Below are 15416 nucleotides of genomic sequence, written 5' to 3'. Positions count from 1 at the left end.
CTAAACATCTATGCCTCCCCACAGAGACGCTCGCAATATTCTTGCGAACCGTCCAGATTTTTTTGATTTGAGTGGTCTCGGTTACATCGCCCTCAAATATTTTCGTAAAGCAGCTGTTGGAGCCGTTACAGTACAATGCGCGAATAAGTTTCCCAAGTGTACTCATCATAAAACAATAATAGAATTTGATGATATATTTCCAAAAAATGCTAACTATTGCCTATTAGATATTTAAACGGCTTGTTGAGCGACCACCTTAAGAGTCTACGGATAAGTTCAGTCATAGCCACAGATGCCTCCGTTGCAGATGAGAAGGCAGAGTGGGCATTTATTCAACAGCTTTAAACTGGTCCTTTTCTCTTCGACTGCCCGATTTTACGCCAATATTCCAGGCAGAATTAATGGCAATTATTCTGGCATTGCGCAACTCCCAGCATCTATTTCTTCATGGTTAATTGACCGACTCTTTGTCAGTTTGCCACTGCTTTGACAGTACCAAGTCATCGAGCTGCCTGTCAGAATTATATACATTAGCCCAATCATGTACGTATTGTCCGTTTGGTTTGGTACCAGTCATACTGGAATAACTCTAAATGAAGCAGCGGACACAGCGGCGGCATCAATTCAGGGCCCGGTCTTGAAGGTTCTAAGACCCTCCTCCCAACAATACTATCGCACGATTTCGATATTTTTGTATTCGAGAGGAACACCACACGATCTTCTGTTCTAAACGGGGCAGACTTTCAGCACCTTAGGTTTCCATGGCATAGTTCATGGTGTGGCACAAGACAATTAGAAGTTACGTTAACTAGATTGCGATGCAGAATTCCCTCTTTAAATTTTTACTTACCAGGCCTGGTTTTGTTCCTTCCCCTCAATGTTGTTATTGTTCGCAAGCAGAAACCATAGAGCATTTTTTCACAGAATGTCGCAGATATCACATCTAAGGCAAAGATTTCTTGAACCTCCTTTCCGAAAACTTGGGCTTGAGCTTTCCGTAACGGCATTACTCTCCCTGGGGCGTCGGCACTGGGTCACTGCAACAGGACATATGTGAGGCAGTATTAACTATATAAACGAATCAAAAAGACTGCCATGCTAATATTTCTAGTACACACCGGTGATTTATTTATTTCATTTCGTTCATTATTTTATTATGCTTTATTTAACTAACTCTTTCTCTTCCATTTTTTTTCTATCTCTTTAGCATTCAATTGGGAAACCGCGAACACAAATACATTTTCGCTTACCTAAAATTATCTCTTGAGAATTATCCTTTTTTTTTTCTCCCCCCCCCCTTTTTTTTTTCACTCACACATCCTACTGCCGCACGATTCGTGGCCGATCCCCCGTGGGGGTTGGGCCATTCCTCTAGGATCACCAACCAACCCACGACGGGCGTTGTCTCTTGTTTCTCTGTTTTTCATTACAATGGCGCAGTCGTCGAAAGGTAACCCCAGCTGTTAGCTTCAGGCAACGCGTCCTCCAGAGGAACGCCGGCACGCTTCCTCGCTGATGGAACCCGCAATATACCACCGCGGTACGCATCCATCCCACCATGACGGACGGCGTCCAGCCTCCGTTGTGGTTCCGGGGAACTACTTGTCCGGTGACGTGCTACTTCGCGGCAACAATGCGCACGGGCTCCTCTCACCCAGGGACGGCGTACATGCCCCTCGCCACCACCTGCCAATCTGTCGGCGCTTCAGGCACCGTCCGTGGACGGCGTCCAGCCTCCTCGGCGGCTCAAGCCTCCTTCATCGACACCGCAGTACCAGTTCACGACAAGCCATCGCACGGTACCGGTTACCTCGGAACGCGGTTGACGCTTCCAACGGCAAGGACCCCGGAAATGCCGTCCACGCTTCCCGCAGCGACAACGGCTTACTCAGTACTCCATCGGCACCCGAGCCGCTTAGGGGTGCTGTCCAAGCTTCCTCGGACAAGGGTCCCTCCTCTGTGAGTACGCCGATCGCGTCATACTCCTCGGACGTCACCACAGGCACCACGCGCGGATCGCCCGAGCGCCGCCGAGCTTTCCGCCACCATCGCGGACTCCGAGTCACGGTGAACGCCTTGGCAGCGTCAATATCCGTGCTGTGTCCCTGCCGCCTTGCCAGCACTGCATTCGCTCAGTGCCGCGTGGCCGCCGCCGCCTCGCAAGACCATGAGAGAGCTCACCCGAGAGCCGCAGAGAGCTGCGGTGTGCCCTCACGGAGCTCTCATACCAACTCGACTGGTTGGCGTCGTCATGCCCCGGAGTTTCGCCTACCGTAGCACCATCACTGGCTGCCTGCGACTACCGGAATTCCGCGGCTTCCAGGACGACGTTTTCCTTTGGATTGACACCATCAACTCGCTCGGCACCCGCCACGCCTGACGGACCATCAAAAATGGATGATTGCCATCGACAGCCTTCGCGATGCCGCTAAGGCATGGCATGCCTACGAGGGCGTCAGGCCCATCCTGGTCGGCATGGTGTGCAAAAATCACAAATCTTTTTCGTCTCCTTCACATGCGGGTGACCCTATCTCCCCAGACCCATTCTCGACCGTGCATGGGGCTGTGAGGCACACCACCTCGACGGCGCGGCTCGGACTGCACAAACCTGCCCGCCGCCCGAGATCAGCTCGCGAGGCACAGCGCTTCCATGGTGCAGCTGTGCCCTTCACCAACGTGCCCTTTCTCGGGCATCAAGCTCATGTGGGGTACCAGCTCGATGGGGCATCGGTGCCCTCGAGCCCCACGGCAGAAACCCTCTCGGGCTGTCCTGAACTGACGTCGGACGCCGGTCCTACACTCCGTTGCTGGTCTCCGCCTCTGCGCCGGTACACGACATCTCAACATCACTGAGAGAGGCGAACCACTACTCGTCCAGCACAGTTGAGGAGCCGGCCCCAGATTCGCCTTCGCTGGACACATACAGACACCGCTTTCCGTCGTCTTGACACGCCTACAGTACAGGCGCCGGAAGAGGCCAAGGTATTCATCCCTGTGCTAGACGACGAATTTCATGAGGACACAACCTCGGCGCTGAATACACTCGCAACAGCCTCTCGAGCGATATCAACGCAGAAGGCCGCGGAGCAGACACCGGCCGCGAACAGAGTTTTCCGCGCGAGTATCTCGAATTCCTGACGTTGCCAGAGACCACGACCACCTTCGCGCAGGTGCCAGCACCTCTCGTGTCTTGCCCACCTTTCGCGAAGGTACCGGAAGAGCCCATGACCCACACCAGTGACACCACTGTGCTCCACCCGCCGGAGCCGCTTCTACTGCTTGGAGAGCATTCCTTGACCGAATGCGCACCCAGTCACCACATGTTCAGTCACACGGTTCTCCGGGACAAGCGCAAGAATGTTGCCTGTCGATAACCCCAGAGCCCATTGAAAAATATTTCTATCCCGAATAAGCCTGCTGTAGAACCCCCAGCCAGGCACCCGCTGTCTTCTCAGATGCTGTTCCAGCAAGCTTCTTTGGCCGTGCCGCGTCTGGCCGCTTTCCCTCCCGACCCAGCCGAAGCCCGCCGACAGATTTATCTATGGCAGCTGTCCACGTAAAGTCCCTGAGTGGCCGAGACCGACCACAGCGATGTAGCCAGTCTCGTCCTCCATACCCGCCTGTCAGATCCCCAAACGAAATCGCAGCGTGGTCGGGACAGACCACCGAGGTGCAGTCAATGCCGCCCACCAGAAGCGTCATCGGCAAACTCCAAGCCAGTTCCAGATTGTAGTGAACGAACACAGTGACACAGCCAGGATCTGCCACCAGAGACATTATCGGGGCTTTGCTCTTTGGCAGTCCATGGCCGAGTGTCATGACGATGAGCAGCGGCCTAGCTTGGGCCCTCGTGCTTGACCAGCACGAGGAGAAAACAAGAGACAACGCCCGTTCGTGGCCGGCTGTTCTTATTCTGCCTCGGCTTTCTCCTATATATATATATATATATATATAATATATATATATTATAATATATATATATATATATATATATATATATATATGTATATCTTATATATATATATATATATATATTATATATATATATGTATTTATTTATTTATTTATACCTCATCTGGCGTGTTTAAGGAACCCACCACGATGTACTTGTTACTTTGACAAAGTCTGGTCCAGCAGCCGAAACGTTAGTGAAAATATACAGTGCCAATCTATATCTATACTGTGAAAAAAAATTGCACTTCAACTGTTTTTTTTTTAAATTTTTTATTGCTAAGCTTTACTAAGAGCCAGCTCTTTGCACGTGTCACTTCAGCTTGGCACAGTATACCTTAGACCATGCGATGCATAACGTTCGCGTGTGCTCGAAGGGCCGACTTACGCCTTTTAATGAGCGGGTCCGAGTCCGGCCCGGCCCGCAGCCACAAGCCCGGGCCCGCACTTTCAAGCCCGAGCCCAGCCCGGGCCCGGGCCCGTGTAGTGCTCTAGGTGTGCCTTCCTTTCGTTCCCTTTTTCTATATCGGCTTCTGCCTCTTTTTTGCGGTCTCAATTTTTCCTATTAGTTTCCTGTCCTCTTCATGTGAGCGGTATGTCCTGCTTAAGAGACAGTTGCTAGCCCGCTTGTTCTCTCTGCTGGTGGCGTTTTTGGGGCGAAGCTCCTTAGGGTGTGGGTCTGTTCCTCCTCTGTAGTATGTAGGTATGTAGGATAGCCACCTCTAGTTCTGATGGCGCTGTCGTAGCCACCTCTAGTTCTCAGAAAGATCCCTAGATGGCGCGGAGGCGCTCGCTGCGTTGAAGATGCGTGCTCGAGCCCCCCTCCCCCCCCCCCCCCCCCCCTTCTCTCGCCTCGCGTTGCTAGCGAGTTTCTTGATTGAAAAAACCGACTGCTCGCGCTGCACAACCGTTCACTGACCACCCCGTATATATGGGCACTGGGTTTTGACCTCCAAAGTAGTGCCTGTGTGAGATTTCTTCTGTGCGTGATCAAACAATAAAAATTCAAAGCTGCAAGTCGCCATGACTCTCATCGACCCTTTAGTATAAACGCGCCCGATCGTATGTCGTTGATGATGTACTGGGTAGAATTCACGTAGATTCACATATGGCGCGTGTCATTGGTGGAAGGCAATCGTGCGATTTAGTGCGGCGACGTACGCTAGGGGGACCGTTGTAATGAAGGGACCACGTAAACCAACAGTACAATAAAGTTTGATGTTTAATATATACCGATGTTTCTCACGTGTTACTTGACCATAACTGGGCGTTAATCGGAGTATAATGTTATTCGACAGTTGGCGGTGTCTTTAGTGCCGTGAATGTTAGAGTAACTATAAATAGCTAGAGTGGGCCAAATATACGCTTTAATCATGTGATGGTTTAGCAAACGACCCCTATTCTGGCAGTCAGGGCAAAGAAAACTAACGCGCAAACAAACAAACAACAAGTTGTGAGCAACAGATCTATGAAAACCACGAAATCGAGACCCGACGGTGATGCGCACAACTTATAAAACAATTATTTCACTCACTCCGTGCAGAATGGGATCAAGCCATGACCAAGCGGCTCCAGTACCAAACATTCCTGGAAACCAAGGCGCATACCACTGCCTTTGGAGTGACGGGTACCTCATGAGCTACGTCAGTAAGGACGAGAGGCAGTTTTCTTTTTCATCATGCTCACAGGAGCAGTTTGTTGCCTTCCTGATGTAAGTGAGAACTTTTCCTCTTTATATTTTTTTGTTTAGGAGATGGCGCTTCTAATAGCTCCGGCGACTCCTTTTCACAATAGTAGAATTTGTGAAAATCGCAGCCATTAAAAAAAGAAACTACACCAAACACACCTAAGACAGATCATGTAAGTCAGTCGACCCATGAAAAAGATCACATAAGCACGAGGTTCAATCACATAGAAAACGAAAAACACAAAATACAATCCAGTCAGAAACACTGGAGATCACATAAAAGGTGGTCATACGGACACTGATTATATTGAAGATAGCGCTACACATAAAGGTCCAGTCCCATTCACAACCCTAAAATGGCAATGTCGAGACACATCATTTCCGGTAAAAATCCCCTAGAAATTCGGAATTCCGACGATGCTTATTTTTCATAAGCGTTAGCAAGTGTTAGCCATCTACTTATGAAAGGTGAGCTAAATGCTATCCCACCGTTTTACAGAAAACAATTATGTTTTATCCCATCTTAGAGTTCTATCCATATTGATGCTCATCTATGAGCTATATCATGGCCACTTGAAAGGAATCGAGATCTGATTACTTACGCAACCCGAGGAGGCATTTACATCACAGTGGCCATAGTAAAATGGTCATAAAAAACCGAAGCTGCATTGTCTCTCGCAGGTATTCTCGCTGTTTCTAGCCGCAGTTGCCTGCTTGAGCCAGCTACATGTCAAAATGTATTTAATTTGGTTGATCCTTTGTTTATGTTGTAGCTGACATCAACGTTGGTTTTTAATGTGCTGATAATGTATGGTTTTTTTGGGATTTAATTTGTATTCATGCTTTATTATTTTAGAGTTAATCTTTCTGTGATATTAGGGAGTTTTAGCTTGTAACGTATACTTCTTTACGTTACCGTTACCGGATTACGTTTACCGTTTTACCGGAACTCGAGTTTTAGTACAGTTTTTTAGCTGCCCAAACGTAAACCTTTACGTACGTACGTAAACCTTTACGTTTGCGCAAACCACTAAGTGGTGATGATAACAGCATTTAAACGACATTTAATTTAGATAATATTTGCATTACGCTGCGGCAAAATCATAAGAGAGGTTTTTAGCGTGTGTAGTATCCCGGTATAAAGCGAAGGTGTGTAGCAATACCAGGTTTACCGGACGATGGTGTCGACATCTTGTGACGTTTCGCGCAACCACAATCATGCACACGTTTGTTTTTGCTTAGTGTTCTCGAGGGGAAAAAATGATTAAAAAAGGCAACTCATTCGTAATAATGCCGCTGCAAGGCATTTACATTGGGAGTAAATGCCCGATGTTTCTACAATAAACAATTTTGTGCTCGCCTGGTACACCTTGGCCCCGCTAGATGGCGCCACCTATCCAGCCTGTCAGCGTCTTTAGGCTTTTTACGTTTGCGGATTCGGTATTCTAGGTCGCTCTAGGCTCGGTAATCCGGCTGAAATAAGGCGATCGTAAGTGGCGCTCGCACTTCGGCTGGAGTCTCCGCAAAGCGGATATCGTGAGTAGCCACGAACGAAGGTGTATTTGCGAGACAGGGCCGTAAACGTAAAGCCTCTCCGGCGAGTATTTACGTTCCGTAAACCTTTACGTTCCGTAAAGGTTCGCGCATGCGCAGATTCCATCCGGTATCCGGTAACACGGTAACGTAAAGAAGTATACGTTACAAGCTAAAACTCCTGCACGCTTAATGTGCGGCTCCCTGTATTCTACGTAAACCTTCTTTATCACACTCCTGCTTGAGCTCCTCAAAGGCCTGTTGTATGTATAAATAATAAAGAAACACATTGCATTTATTTGGATTTGACGCAAAGGTTGTCGATCGATCGAGCTGTTGGGTCGCTGTCCTTCGTGAGGTGTTCGAATGGTTTAGCTGCTCGATACACGTAATTAGCGTCCGAACGATGGTAGTTTACCAGTGGCCTGAACATGACAAGTTACATGGTGAAACACGTTAGACGTAAGGGTTTAACTGTATGAAGAGGACACACAGCAATTTGAATTCGAGTCACTCCAGTTTATTCCACATTAGTGCACTATGGCAGGGCCACAGAGAGAAAAGCCGCTTTGATGACTCGCTATTATATCTCTTATATTTATAACTCTTATATCTTATATTTATAACCACTCCTCAGGGCTGTATGTATCTTAAGTTAGAAGAAATATTTATGGTTTATAGCTGCATAATGAAAGCACACCACAAATATGGTCGTATCTATAAGTTAAATACGGCTGACAAAGACGCTAGAAGCATCTTTGAGAAGCATATAACAAGCGTAACTTTTTCTCTGTTCAGCACTGTTCATACGTAGTGCTTGTCCTCACAACTTCAAATCCTTACTTATCGCACTGTATTTCTGCATACGCAGGTATGTCCCTCAAAGCTGCATAGAAAACACTTGGAAAGGCAAATTACCAAAGACTTTCGAAAAGATTGCCTGGTGACACGTTCTCCTCGCAAGAAATTCTGCCGAAGGCACTCCGGCTTTGCAAATTCAAAAGAATGTAAAGTACGTTTACTAATCAAAGTGTCGCATAATGAGGACTAAATGTTTCCACACATAAAAATGACAACATTTCTGAAATCTTATTTTTAATGGACGTGGTACATATGAAGCGTGAGATAAATACATCCGGGTACTTATCTAGCCAATATTTCTGCTTATCTGTATATCTAATAATATGAGCGCACGTATTTAATTACAGGACCTTGTTTTTAGCCTTGATGACAACGCCTTTTCACGCAGAGCTTAAAGGGACCGGCAATTAATCTCTATGGGTACCTGTTTTCTATAACGCAACGGAAAGTTTACCGGTCAGAGTGCCTAATCACGGAATGGTAACGCGGAAAACGCAATGAAACGGTTATAATCAACTTTCGATCTGCGAATATGAAGTTCTATACACGCAACACATGCTGCAAACAGTGGGAGGTGAGCGCGAGAGCGGTTCCTGCTTGGGATCAGCGCTTTGCCGCGCATGCGTGCACTCTGCGCGCATGCGCCGCAGCTCGACATGTTCGACTAGTTGCCGCAAACGAAGGCCCGTTTCTTAGCGTGCTACTTTTTTTTTTACCTCGTAAGCAGCACAGAATAGAGCGGAAAGGAAAACATATACATACTCTAATTTTGAGCACTGATACGGTGCGCACGAAAGCATCAGATTACGCAAAGCAAACTGAACGACTCCATAATCCAGCTTGAAGGCTGTTCCGCTAGGCTGCTCGACATACCAGTTTTTTGTTACTTTTAAACGCGATTTGCAAACATACATTCTACTCAGATCGCGAAAAGGATGCTTGAATCTGTCACTACAATTCACGGTCTTTTCATTTCCATCAAGATCTAATCACAAGTTGCGGTCAGCTGTAGGTCCCTTTAAATGAAGGTAGACATACAAGCTACTTTTCACGGGTTTTTACTTTGAACAGCACGTGCGAGCTGAAATGTCATAAAGTTTTCTGTTATTCAGGTAGCTTTCTCGGTTCGTATTTATAAGCATCAGCCATATTCATCGTGCGTAAGTAGGGATGCCACTTGTACAAGACTGTTCCTTACTGTACTGCCTGTTGCCCTCGCGTAAGATTTCACCAATATGAACGACGCCTTGCGATGTGTTGAACCTAACAGTGCAGGTGCAAGGAGAAATCGCCTATTTCGTTTACAATGAAGTCATAAAATTCTTCTGGTCGAAAAATTAAATGGGGACAGATTGTCAGTGAAGATGTATTGGCGTATCTGTTGTAGACACCTCTCCGCTCGTTCCTCCGGCGTGAGCTTATGCAGACAGCAATGTTCTTCCTCGGCCTCGGGGGTTTTGGGCCGCATTCTCCGCTTGTGCAGGGTCCCGCATTCGCAGTCATTGTTCGCGTTGCTGCTGTTGACGCTTCTCCGCTTGTTTCTCCAACGCGGGCGCGCTTCCCCGTCTCGGCATCTACAGTTTCTCGCAGTACTCTACGTCATACTATGGCAGCGCCACCACACTACGCCGAAGCAAGTGCCGCCGCAACACCTCTTCCCGTTCTTCCTCACCCGTCTACATTCCTCTAGACAATACGAACTCGAACCGCCCAGAGCATCCCCTCCTAACCCCCCTCAGGGCATTTACAGTGTTATGCAACTTTTTCCGCCGTTCTGCAATTGTAAAAAAAAAAAAGAGCCAGAAACGGCGTATCACAAACATAAGCTAGCTTGGAGTCGCTCACGTACAGACGTAAATGCACTTAGCATGGACATGGCAGCGCTTGTCGCAGATATTAGAGATGCTTGCCTACACCAACGCCTGGCTCGGAATCTGCGCAGTGTATTAGCGGCGAGAGTATACCTTATCATCGCAAGCACCGCGTCATCTGAGCGCACTTTCGTGGAAGGCGCACACCGATGACGCGATGCGCCTTATAGTAGAACAAGCACGCCGCAAGTGAACTGCAGATGCGGAAAATTTAGTGTTGGTGTGGGCAGGTGTCGCCGACAGTGCGTGCGGCAAGCGTTCCCGTTATCTCGTTAAGCTTGCTCATAGCTGTACAGTTCAGGGCTCGACGTGTGTCCTTTCAAAATTGTCCAGGTGCTAGCACTAACTCGACATGTGCTAACCCACAATGCCGCCACAGAGTAAATTGGGGCTTCGCCTAGACACAACAAATGTACTAAACACAAATTCTTATCAGTATTGGTTTGAGGCACTAACCGTCGGAGATCAGTGGTTTGAGGATCGGAAAGGCGCTTATTTTTGCTACCCATAGCAGAGCACGCTGAAACCTCATTGGCGAAGGGGGAATGGTAGTGAAAGAAGAGAGCGGACAAAAAGAGTCCACCTTCTGCAGATATGAGTACTCTCACCACGGAGCGCCAGGCCAGAACAACCTATCTCCTCATTAGAAAAAACCGGTGGGTATTTAAATAGTAAGGGAACTATTTTGAACGCAGCCCTATAATTTTGCAACGCCTTATTTGAAACTAATGTTGCCAAACGTTAACGAAAGAACATTGCGATTATTGTGACCGACAAAATTACCTCAATTATGTAAGCTGAGGTAAGCTCGCATGCAGCAGCGACTCTGTAGCCTTCGAGATCTTTTGTAACGGGAGGTTGAAATGCAACACTAACCACAGTATTAAAGTTTTAAGCGAAAACACCTTCATCGTGTGATCAATACTGCGTCGATATCCCCGTAAAAAAGCTTGGACTGCATGCATCATAGTATAGAAAAATTAAATCATGAAAAATGACCCCTAGCAATTCCAACGTTTCGTTCCTTTGGAGTTCTCCCGTCGGCGCGGAATATTCGAAAAATATTCGGTATTTTGCATGTGCGCTATTCGACTCGAGTATATTGATTCGTTATTCAGAATTTTCAAATATTCGCACACCCCTTGTCGCAAAACAGTAACTGATCAGATGAGGTCGTATATGAAGGAGAAATTATTACAAAACAATGTTTGTGAGATGGTAATTGTAGATTCAGTGCATGGTAGATTCGAATTTTCTGAATTTATTATTAAGACATTTAGAAGCGAAAGTCTCACAACTTCCAGAAACTGCTTACTGCGACGACAGCGCGATGATTCTCAGCACTTTCTTGAGCAATACAGTATCTCTTGTGCTTTATTCTGCTATAGAAGAGACACGGGGATGACCTTTGCAAAATAAACTGTTGTCCTGGGAAAGACACCTACGGACGAGACGTTGGTGAGGCTGAAATCTGGTGTCTAGACGGAGCAAACTGCGGTAAAAACAGGGTAAAACGCTCTTAATATTTCAAACGATACTTGTTTGACGAGAATTTTCATGTTGTACTCAAGCACTGGATTTTCATCGATGTGGGCGGCATAAAAATTTTGAAATGTGCCCGGAATATAAAAGCCGGCGCTATAGGTAGAACTGCACCGCAGCAAAGCATGCTGACAGCATAATGAATGAATGAATGAATGAATGAATGAATGAATGAATGAATGAATGAATGAATGAATGAATGAATGAATGAATGAATGAATGAATGAATGTGACCTTCATTAGGAAAAGGGGATGCCTCTTGGCTGCTGTTGGGGATTAAGCGGGAGAAGCGTCTGGGTTTGAGGATTGTTGCTAAATAGCAACTTTACGTCTGTCTCTGCTGCTTTTTGTTCTACCAGTATATGTTGACCTCTGCTGGGTGCATTTTCAGTTTGATCGCTTTTACACATATCGGTCATCCCTTCCTACATCTCTCGAAACATATCACTTTGACAAACGTATTTTGCGAGGGCTTTCTGTGCTTAGTTAGTAGACTGTATAAAATGTCGCAGAGTTATCATGTCAGCGTGTAGCAGATGTTGGATGTTGGGTCTGCCCTATTTAGAAAGTTGCGCAGGCCCAATTTAGCTGTGGGCAATTTGCTTTGCACTAAGTCTGACATTGTGTACCTTGAATAGATGTACTTGCAATCGAAATTTGGTTGTCTCGGTGCTTAGTCAAGTATGTGTGGCGTGTATGCAGCGTTGCCCACAGCGTTGCTGAATGATTTCGCGTTGGCGAGGAAACCCACCCTTTTCGTTTAACATGTACGCTGGCGTCTCTTTTTTGCCATCTGCTTTCATTTTGGTTCGAATGCAGTGCAGCAACAGTGTTCTGCTGAAAGTGCCTTCTCTCCAGATCTTCCGTTAGGCATTTTGGTTTGCCGTGTTTGGCGAGGAACTGAAGTGTTGTATGCGTAGTCACATTCACCCGTAGTCAAGCTCGTGCCATCGGTTCCTTTTTTTTTTCTTCTTCGCATGTGCGCTGTTTTACGATGAAGCTCTACTACTCGCCCAAATTGCTACTTTGGTTAGCTCACCCACTTTTGCGGGAACCAAATGAGTGGCTGCGCTTCCACCGTCCGTGCCAGTGAGTCCCGGTCTCTACAGTTAAGCATTCAGCAGAGTAACATTCGAATAAAAAAGTTATGCTTCTAGTTAGGACAACCGGTACACTAATGGAAGCGTTTCAAAACCTAATTTTAATTTTGTTCAGGTGCATAACTACAGATATCCTTCATGGATGTGTCAGAGAGACAACTGCTCGCGTGCTCCTTTATTTATTTGCACCAGGCGTTATTTACATATCTGGTTTGGTCTCAGGACAGGGTGATTTTGGTTTTCTTAAGTACATATTGCAGTTTATGTTTCTATGTTTAATATAGGGCGTCCCGTGTTATGTTAGCTTAGCTTTAGAATAACATCTGTTGCGATATGCTTATGAGACGTACAATATTCGGTTCTGAGGCTTATCCCATTACAAATTATTTTTCATGTGCTTATTGCCTGGCTAATGATGGAAGGTTACTTGACTCTTTGAAATAAGAGCGTGCGCTAGCACAGGAAAGCTATACCTGCTTTCTAAAACATCTTTCAGTCGTATAGAGCGCGTGATAGCCTCATAATCTTTTTTCGTCTTTTGCTCGCACAGCGTGAACTAAAAAAAGAAAACAACACGTACGCACATGCCCAAATAAAGCGTCAGCAGCTTCCTATGTAACATGACCCCCTTTTTAAAATGCAAGTAATTGGGCTTCATTATTTGGCCTGTCAGTCAGTACAGAAAAACTATGGCGGAAGAGGACTGACGAGCAATTCTATTACTGCATATTTATTACATATCACCCTGCCGTCGTTGCTGTATTTAGGCAGTGTTTTTTTCTTTTCAGCATATTGCCAGCCATTATTCAACTGTGTTTAAAATGCGGTTTTCCGTGTTCTAAATGAATCTTCCTGTATTATTTGAAACATGTCACTGCCATTGCAATAGAGAAAAGCACACCAGCAGTTATTTTATATCTGCTCTACGCTCCAAAAAAAAAAAACAGTCCTTTGACTCTTTCTTGTGAATCCTGACTTGCAACGTATATTACTCTCTTTAAAGAGACATGTGTACTTTCTTTCAAGATCAATATACTCTCTTCGGAGAGTCGAAGCACCCGCAAGAGAGTTGACGGGTCCGTTTAAAGAGAGTCATATAGGTACGTTGCAAGTCAGAGCTCACCTAAAAAAAATTAACGCATGCTCTTTTTTATTCTCTCTCGTAGAGTGTAGTGAATGGACGAGCTTATTCGCATCACGGGATCATTACCAATTACGCCAACAATACTTCTATAAAGAAGCTTGATGAACAGAAACTGTGACGTTTTCTTTTTTTAAGCGAAATAGAGTTATGTACTTTGTGTACTTTTATATTTTTAATACTTTTCCACATGCCGTCTGCATATTTAGCATGATTTCAGAACTTGATTAATAGAACTGATGTCAATTGTGCATGCAGGTTTTATGCTTTCATTAAAATAACATAACAATATTACCGTGCGCGCTTCTTTTGTTATTTTTATGTAACTATTCCGTTGCACGCGTAGCAGCTGCCTTGCGCAAGCCGCCCCCTTATGTCTGGGAACCCTCCAGATTATTTTAGAATAATCTGTTAGGCTTTAGCGCGCAAACGGGAACAGCTGAGATTATTCTGGAACTAACGCGGCCACCAGCGATAAGACTCGAATGTTCGATGCCGCATGTATAAATGCCGACGCGCCTAACCGCAGATCAGATTATCGACGGTCGATGCCCTGTTCGCCGCTAGCAGTGTAAGCGTGTATCGCTTGTAGTTTGATTTCTCGTTTACCGGGCACAGTTTCACCCAAATAAAAAGTTTCATCTGGAACCCGCCAACTGCTGCCTTCTATAATATAAGGTACTGTTAGAGTGTATGCTTAACGTGTCATCACGGAGTTCTTGCTTGTTTGAAAAGCATCCATTTTCAAAGTTTTTTTTTTATTATTTCTGTACAGGAATGCTACGGTGGTTACTGCAAAACCAAGCGAAGAGAGTAAAGCAGCATCGAACGAAAAATGAGGAACAGTAGCTGAACCATGGCGTCCCACGGTGTACATCGCATTTGTTGAATTTAAGAAAGAAACTTCCAAGTAGCATTTTCAAAACAATAAAATGCGTCTCAACAAATACAGCTGAATTTGTGCAAGCCTGACGAAGGGGGCAAGGAAAGAAAATGGCATAATGAGATTAATCCTTTGACATGGAATATTTTAACAACAGCTTGACTATGGGTTTCATTTCGTGCACACGCCATCGAGGTATGAGGTGGCGCTGTTTGTCGCTCTTGTAATAACGTAGAGTTGCTCGATCCAGCTGGCGCCTCAACCTCCGCCCATCTCTCGCATTTAGCGCTGCACAGGCACTGGTATTTTGTTAAACAGACAGCGCAACCAGAATTTATGCCGGGGGAGGGGGGGGCGGAGGCGGTGAACATTTGAAAAGATCATGGGGTTGCAGAGGAAGGGGGGACGCAGGCACATTGCATAATTTTCCTTACTTCAGTTGGAGGAATTCAACAGCAAATAAATGCCAAATAATAACACAGAAAATGATGACGATGACGATTTTTGTGGCGTTTTACATAAAGGTCTTCACAGAACTTGACGGGATCAAGAAGGCATTCTGCAAAGCAGCGCACGTAGAAGATGAACGGTGAATTGAATAAACCATCGCAAAACATAGCTGCCAACGAAGTTGTTCGGCACATGCCTATATTTGCCAATTTTGGCGTTCCGTGCAGAAATTAAGGTGCTGAGATGCAGGCCGGCTAGCGGCCGCGCGATGGTGCGAAAAAAAAATGCAATGGAATTTAATATAGAGCTACCAAGCATGTGGTCTTTGCGCTCCTTCAGTTTAGGAGTGAATATAGCGCATTTGTAGAGTCAGTCAGGAGGGAAATTTGACCTCGAA

The 15416-nt window shown here is 45.9% G+C and overlaps 2 long non-coding RNA genes across 2 annotated transcripts in view; both read left to right on the top strand.

Annotated features, from left to right (window-relative positions):
* Nucleotides 1–8098, top strand: part of LOC119402580 (uncharacterized) — a 14511-nt gene extending 6413 nt beyond the window's left edge. Inside the window, exons 2-3 of the long non-coding RNA XR_005185831.2 lie at nt 5495–5662; nt 8043–8098. This is a non-coding gene — a long non-coding RNA (uncharacterized LOC119402580). The remainder of the gene's footprint in view (nt 1–5494; nt 5663–8042) is intronic.
* On the top strand, nt 8098–14627 carry LOC119402579 (uncharacterized). The gene is made up of 3 exons (XR_005185830.2): nt 8098–8183; nt 11292–11411; nt 14462–14627. It is a non-coding gene; the product is annotated as an uncharacterized LOC119402579 (long non-coding RNA).
* The last annotated feature ends 789 nt before the right edge of the window (nt 14628–15416 follow it).

Source organism: Rhipicephalus sanguineus, chromosome 8 (assembly GCF_013339695.2).
Source record: "Rhipicephalus sanguineus isolate Rsan-2018 chromosome 8, BIME_Rsan_1.4, whole genome shotgun sequence".
NCBI lineage: Eukaryota > Metazoa > Arthropoda > Arachnida > Ixodida > Ixodidae > Rhipicephalus > Rhipicephalus sanguineus.
The sequence above is the reverse complement of the archived record's forward strand: the minus strand, read 5'-3'. Positions and strand labels throughout refer to the sequence as shown.